A 7,278-nucleotide genomic window follows, 5' to 3' on the forward strand; every position below is an offset into this window, starting at 1 on the left:
CCCCCCCCCCCCCCACCCCCATACCCATAAGACATGGCTAGGAGTCCAAAGAATGGGTGTGACAAATTTGATGCCGATTGAGAAAAACTGTGAACTTTTATATGCATCATACGTTTTAGGCCAATTGATTGTATAATTGAAACCTGTGCCCCTCCCCCACCACTATATCTTCCCCCCAATACTCTTACGACCTGTCCTAGAGCCCAAAGAATATGAGTGAAAAATTTAATGCCGATTGGTTGAAAACTGTGACTGCCTCCCCCCACATTTCCCACTACTTCGTATCCCCCCGTGCTCTGAGGACCTGTTTGGAATTCTAAAAAATATGTCTGCTAAATTTGGTGGCAACTGGTCGAAAACTGTGGATTTGCATAAGCATCATCTGTTTTACGCCACTTCAATTTTATATATATATATATATTTGATGCTATTTTGCATTATTTATTAAACAAAAGCTATTAGCAATTAGCGATTCGGGTTGCGTTAGGAACTATCTCCAATGCCTAATCTACATGTGTATACATTTTTAAGTCGATCTATGCAACGGTGTGGACGGTATCGAGCCTCAACCCCACAAATTTGAAGTTTATATAGTAGATTTACAGTATTTACAATTTTCTTATACCTTCTGCCTTTTCTTTCTTTATGCCATTCTTTTTAACCATCTCATATACCTTACTACCTTCCTCGTGCATCCTTCTCACGTCATCCATCTGCAATCTATTCGTTCTAAAATACCTTTCTCTTTTCAACTCCATCTTCCCTGTCCTACGTCTGTTCTCCTGTTCCCACTAACACTCCCTAACCAGCTTGCCTTTACCTTCGTCTAAAAATTTCTTTTCATATTTACACGCTCGATTCCCCGTTTCAATCACTAAACTCGTTCTTCCTATCTCCCTCCCGACAATATGGTACGGCATATTCTTTGCCACCTCAGTGTCCACTTTACATACATCTCCTGTATCCTATTTACCTACTCACTTAGCTTCCACCCACACACTTCCACTTCATAAAATAAGACTCTCATCACTAGCAAATCGAACAATTTTATTCACCTTACAAAATCATATGCGAAAAACCTCTTTCCCAGCCCCCACACCTCCAATCACCTTCCACAACCTCCCCCTAACCACCGAAGGGAACGCAGCTTTAAGATCATAAAAAGAAGCGTAAACATTTGCACCTTTTTTTAGCTAATTCTCCATCCACCATGTGCTACAAGACGTAAATATTCTCGATATTACTCCTTCCATTCCTAAAGCCCGCCTGCCACTCCAGCAGTATTCCTTTTTCTTAACAACCATCCGCAGCCTATCTGCCAACACCATCGCGTATATTTTGCACGCCGTATTCATTAAGGTTGTTCCTTTATCATTTTCCTGCCTCTCCCTAACCCCTTTTTTATACAATGATACGATCAACCCCTCCTTCCACGTTCTTGAGAATCCCTCCCTCCTACAAACGCCTCCCTCGTCCATGACCCCCTTTCCTCAAACAGCACTCTTTCCACACGCTTCCTCCCGTCACCCTTCCCTTTCATCTACAAACTTAATGACTGATGGTCTGATTCCACTCTCCCTTTCACTGTGAATTTGTCAGTCTCCTCTCACCCTTGCATATTCGTGGTCACATGATCTATCAACGATGCCCTAGAAATCCTCATCTTTCTTTTTTACCCCTGCAACGTTCCAGTACAGAGCCTTAAGCACTCCTCCGCCCTGCTTTACTTTCATTCCTCTAGTTCCCACAAAACAAATTCCCCTGCACTTGCTACAGTACCTTCTTCTCTTCGTCCCATATCCACATTTTCTGATCAACTATTTTTGCGATACCCTACCCTCGCCGCTCTTCCTTTATTCCTTTCCCTCCTAGCCTTGTCGTATAGCATTCTCTGCACATTCTTTCCCTTCCTCGTCAAATTTTGATCAATGAAAGCCTTCTTATCCATTATCCTATTTTTGTTTCACATTACCCCCAACTTTGCTTGCCAGTTCTCCAATTCCAAAACCGCCACTTTATTCTCTTTCTCCCCTTCAGCCTAACTTTCCCTACCTTACCCTTAACCCACCCTATTCTGTGTAGCAGCACTTCCACACCCTCCCTTCCTTCCCCGCACTTTACCTTCAATCCTCGCATTACAATATTATTTCTCCTATCTTCTTTCTCTCTTTTTTCCATTCTTAACTCCATTGTCCTAAGCCTTTCCCTATCCGCTCTCTTCTCCTTTAAATTCCTTCGCTCTTCCACTTTCTCTTCTATCATATTCTCCATCCTCTCTGAAATACCTTTCTTCTCGTCCTCTCACCTGTCTACTACTTAAGTTTTCTACCTGTCCTCTACCTTTTCAAGCTTTTTTCCACCCTTTCCTTCCACATCCTAATCTCTTCTTCCATCTGCTTAATTTTATCCTCTTTTTCCTTCCTCACCACTTTCCTCTGCAATCCTTCTACTTTTTCCATTAGCTCTTTTACCTGCTTTTCCGATTTCTCAACTCTTACCCTCAGGTTCTCCCTCATATTTTCCTTATGCTCCATAGACCCGGTTACCTCTTCCTCCAACGCTGTGACCTCGCCTATTAGCAACCCGAGAGCCTCTTTCTCCGTCTACCCTCCCATTTTTAAAGAATGGGGGGAAGGGTGACCTGCGTGTCCGTACGTTTTTATCAAACGGAAAATTTTCCCTTTCTTTGCACTATTCCACCCTTCACAGCCCCTGCAGACATCCTTATCTCTCCCAGAACATCCCCGAGCACTACAATAAATACACTTGTCCACCATTAAGATTCAAATTCCCGACCACGAAACTACCCTGCTCCCTTTCCAACCTAACCTCACTTTCCCTATTCAACCAAACCCTACCCCACAACTACAATGAAAATTAATTTTTAACTCCCCAATTCACCACACACAACCTTACTCACCTCCTAGGCTTTCACCCTCACGCTTCTCTCACATCTTCCACAAACTCCATAAAATCTTTTTACTGCCACCAACATGCAAGTCTGTCAAGTTCCTGACGGATTCATTTATTTATTCCTACTACCATCGCTTTTCGCCATATTGGGTCCGCCTTTTTTGAATCCCAAAAATTCGATATCAAATTCATAATCAGCGACCTCAAAAAACCCCGAGTACAGAGTTGTGCGAAAGTCGTTGAGTTTCGAAATTTCATGTACACCATATTGGATCCGCCATTTTTCATTCCGAAAATTCGATGTCAAAGTCATAAGCAGCGTCCCCGAACGTCCCCGAATTTAGAGTTGTGCGAAAATCGAAGAAGAATTTCCGCGTGAATTCACGCGAATGCCATGCACTCACTCGGACTGCTTGAATGAACCTTTAGCAAATTCATCTTTGTTAGATTCCAGCTTTTTTTATATCTTACGTTGTTTTGTTAATTAAAGTTATGTCCGATTGTTCATAGATTTTTTTACGGCAAAACAAAAACTCCGAGTAAAAAAATGGGTAAAGCTAAATCTGTAGCTATCCTGAAAAACTGCTAGTCCTTTTTTCAGGATATTTTTACGTATCTCGCTTCGTTCTGCTCATAACTTAAATTTTCGATTTTTGTCATTGTATTTTTGATAAATCAAATCAAAATGGCCATTTCTTTCGAAAAATGGTAAAAATAAATTTTACAAGACTTTTCAAAAGCTGCAATTCTTCATTGTAATTGCTTTCAATATTTAACGTCGCTTGGCTCATAATTATAATTTTCAATTAATTCACAGTGTTTTCGATGCATAAAACAAAGAAAAAAACAGCACCATCAAAAAATTCTTACAAGAAAATTTGTACTTGTTTTGAAAAGCCACAGTTCTTCTTACAAATATTTTTATACGTATCTGTCGTCTTTTAGCGTAAAATTAGAATATTTGATTTTTTCGTAGCATTTTAGATGGATAAAACCATACATACAGACAGACGCGATCGGTAAATTTTAATTTTCAGCTTCAGCGAGTCTCAAAATGTGTCAAACGCGCTGGGCTGCAGCGGCGGGGTGCTCTGCGGCGGCGAAACCGGTTCCTATTTTATGCTTGTTTTTCACGAGTTTATGATCATTCGATGTTAGAGGATGTTTAGAGGATTTGTCCGTCCACACAATGATGAGTGCGTGTGCGCATGCACGTATACAAATGCACATTCGGCAGCATCAAATGCGGCCAGACTCCTGCAGAGGCAAAAAAGGATTGCTGACGACGAATTCTTCGAGAATGAGGAAGGTGGCTTGTATGGACCTGGCATAGCTGGCTAGGCGTAAGTACTCTCATTTTCTGAACTTTATTTAAACAAATAATTGTTGTAAAGCTGATATCAAATTCGTGATTTCTGACCGCTTGAACTATGAAAATCATATGAATCTTGGAAAAAAGTAATTTTGAAATATTTTTTATTAAATAAATTGTTTAAATCATTTTTTATTGTAAAAATAGTACCAGATTTGAAATCAGTGATATCGAAAGCTATGGAAAGCATATGCATCATTCAAAAATTGTAATTTGTTTTAAAAAAACTGTTTATAAAAATTGTTTAAACAAATTAATTTTGCAAATTTGATGACAAATTTAAAATCAGCGACCCCGAAAACACACAAAATGATAAATAAATGAAATTATAGCGCAAAAGTTGAACATAATTTTTTGCTTTTTTTATGAAAAACTTTGAACGCTTTTTTCTGAAAACCACGTTTTCCGTGTTGGTGGAAGTCTCACAAGGTGCAAAAATTGAGCAATCGCTATGAAACTTTTTTGGCATATCTTTTTTTTGGCATCAATAATACTATGCATCGAGAACAAACGGAAATGCGATAAAAGTTGTATATTGCATAATACTGGAATGAAATCAACATACAATTTAAAGTATTTATCGTAGAATTTGGGTTTCAAAAATGTGATTTCGATAGTGAAATTTAAAGTAAACTTGAAAAATACTCTTAGAAAGTAAAATAGAAATAAAACATTGAAAACAGAACATCAAAACTGTATTTTTTAAATTTGTATTGTAAAAAATTGTATTTAAGTTATCTATTTCAGTTTCCGAAAATTCCAAATCTCTTTTAAAATTTGCACACAGCTTAAGGAAAACTCCAAATGCGCAAAAAGGATTTAGACACTAAAAAACATAACATGAAAAAGGCGTTTTCGAATTTTATATCATAAAGCTCGTCCTAAAGTCCTCGAATTTGGTTTTTAAAAATGCGAAGTTCACTGTGAAAATTGAACTAAACTTTGAAAAGACTCTGAGAACGTAAAACAGAAATAATTAGCTTAAATACAGATAATGTTAAATGTTTTTAATTATAAAAATTATACATCATTCATTGTGTCCAATATTAACAACTTTGACCTCAGCCGTGAAATTCTAACATAGCCCGTAAAAAGACTTCAAAAAGTTAAAATCGATATAGTAGATTTCAAAAACTGCCCCCCCCCCCCCTCCAATTTCATCGTTCCACCAAATTCTCTTATGATCTATCCAGGGGCCCAAAGAAAATTCGTGAAAAACTTGTGCTGGTATACAGTCAATTCTATTTGGTATTATTTATTTTAAAAAAGCTCCAAGTCGATCTATGCAACGGCACAAATTTAAATTTGATATAGTAGATTTAAAAAACTGTGCATCCACCCCATCATCTCCCAACTGTGGATTTTCAGAAGCAGCATACGTTTTAGGCCAGTTCATTGTATATTTTACAAAATTGTGCCACCCCCCCGCCCCAATTCTCTTAAAGATCTGTCCGAGAACCCAAATAATATGTATAATAACTATGATACTGATTGTTCAAAAACTGCGAAAGTACCCTCCATATTCCCCAACCCTCCGCCTGCCCCCCCCCACAGATCTTGCATCTTGTTTTGGAGCCCAGTGAGTTTAACCGCGAAATTTAATTGAGATTTGCCGAAAACTGTAGATTTTCATAATCAGCATACGTTTTAGACCACTTGCTTTTATATATTTCAAAAATGCACCCCTCCTCACTTCATCTATACCTTAATACTCTTACGACCTGTTTGGGAGCACAAAGAATGAGTGTAAAAAATCTGATCCCGATTGGTCAGAAACTTCTAATGCCCCCCCCCCCCAACCTACCTGCATCAACCCCCTATACCCATAAGACCTGGCTGGGAGTCCAAAGAATTGGTGTGAATAATTTGGTGCCGATTGACAAAAACTGTGGATTTTCATAACCATCATACGTTTTAGGCCAATTGATTTTATATTTTCAAAACCTGTGCCCCTGCCCCACCACTATATCTTCCCACCAATACTCTTACGACCTGTCCGAGAGCCCAAAGAATATGAGTCGAAAATTTGATGCTGATTGGTTGAAAAATGTGACTGCCACCCTCCCCCTGCCAATGCTATTTTGCATTATTTATTAAACAAAAGCTATTAGCAATTAGCGATTTCGGTTGCGGTAGGAACCATCTCCAGTGCGTAATCTACATGTATATAAATTTTCAAGTCGATCTATGCAACAGTGTGGACGGATGCGAGCCTCAACCTCACAAATTTGAATTTTATACAGTAATATTATATAATATATAATAATATATTTTATATAGTAATAATATAGGAAAATAATTGCATATTTATTTCGAAAAAATTTTTAATTTGAAGTGTTAAACATACTTTTGAATTAACAAAGTATCTTTTTAAATTCTAGCGAAAATTATTTTCGCGAAAAAAGGTACTTTCGATATGATAGTATCTACTGTAGTTACAATGAAAGGCGCTTTCGAATACGGTCAAAAGCAAATACTATCAGATATATAGCATGTGTGATAGAAACAAAGAAATATAAATTTCGAGTCATCTGTACACAGAAAATCGCCGATCCTCCAATGTATACTGAAATCGGTGTTCAATAGAGTTGCAACAAATTGGAACCACACAGGTTCATTCGGAGAATCTAGAGGAAAGGCATCATTTAGACACTGTTTTTTCTCATCCAGTGCAACGTGAAGTGTTGTCTACAAACTGTAAGTCACCTGTCAAGATCATTTTGTCGATCGTTGTTTGAGTGAAACAGATGTTAATAAGCTGGTAAGTTATAATAATAATTACCTAACTTTTTATTTTCTCTCATTTACCAGCGACTAAATAGTCTTGGAATAAAAATAGTACTTGGCGTGATGTAATATCCAAATGTTAGGTTAGTCAAAACCTACTACCCGGTGTATACATATGAAACCGGTATTTTTTCACGAAAAAAACACATTTATTTCAAGAGAATGATAACAAATATTTTATTCAAAGTATGCGCCCTCGCTGGCTA

The 7,278-nt window shown here is 37.8% G+C and overlaps 1 protein-coding gene across 6 annotated transcripts in view; it reads right to left on the bottom strand.

Moving 5' to 3' along the window:
• LOC117176311 overlaps nt 1-7,278 on the bottom strand; it is a 422,202-nt gene that overhangs the window by 343,276 nt on the left and 71,648 nt on the right. The gene's annotated exons all lie outside the window — the stretch shown is intronic.

This window comes from Belonocnema kinseyi, chromosome 7, assembly GCF_010883055.1.
Source record: "Belonocnema kinseyi isolate 2016_QV_RU_SX_M_011 chromosome 7, B_treatae_v1, whole genome shotgun sequence".
Lineage (NCBI taxonomy): Eukaryota > Metazoa > Arthropoda > Insecta > Hymenoptera > Cynipidae > Belonocnema > Belonocnema kinseyi.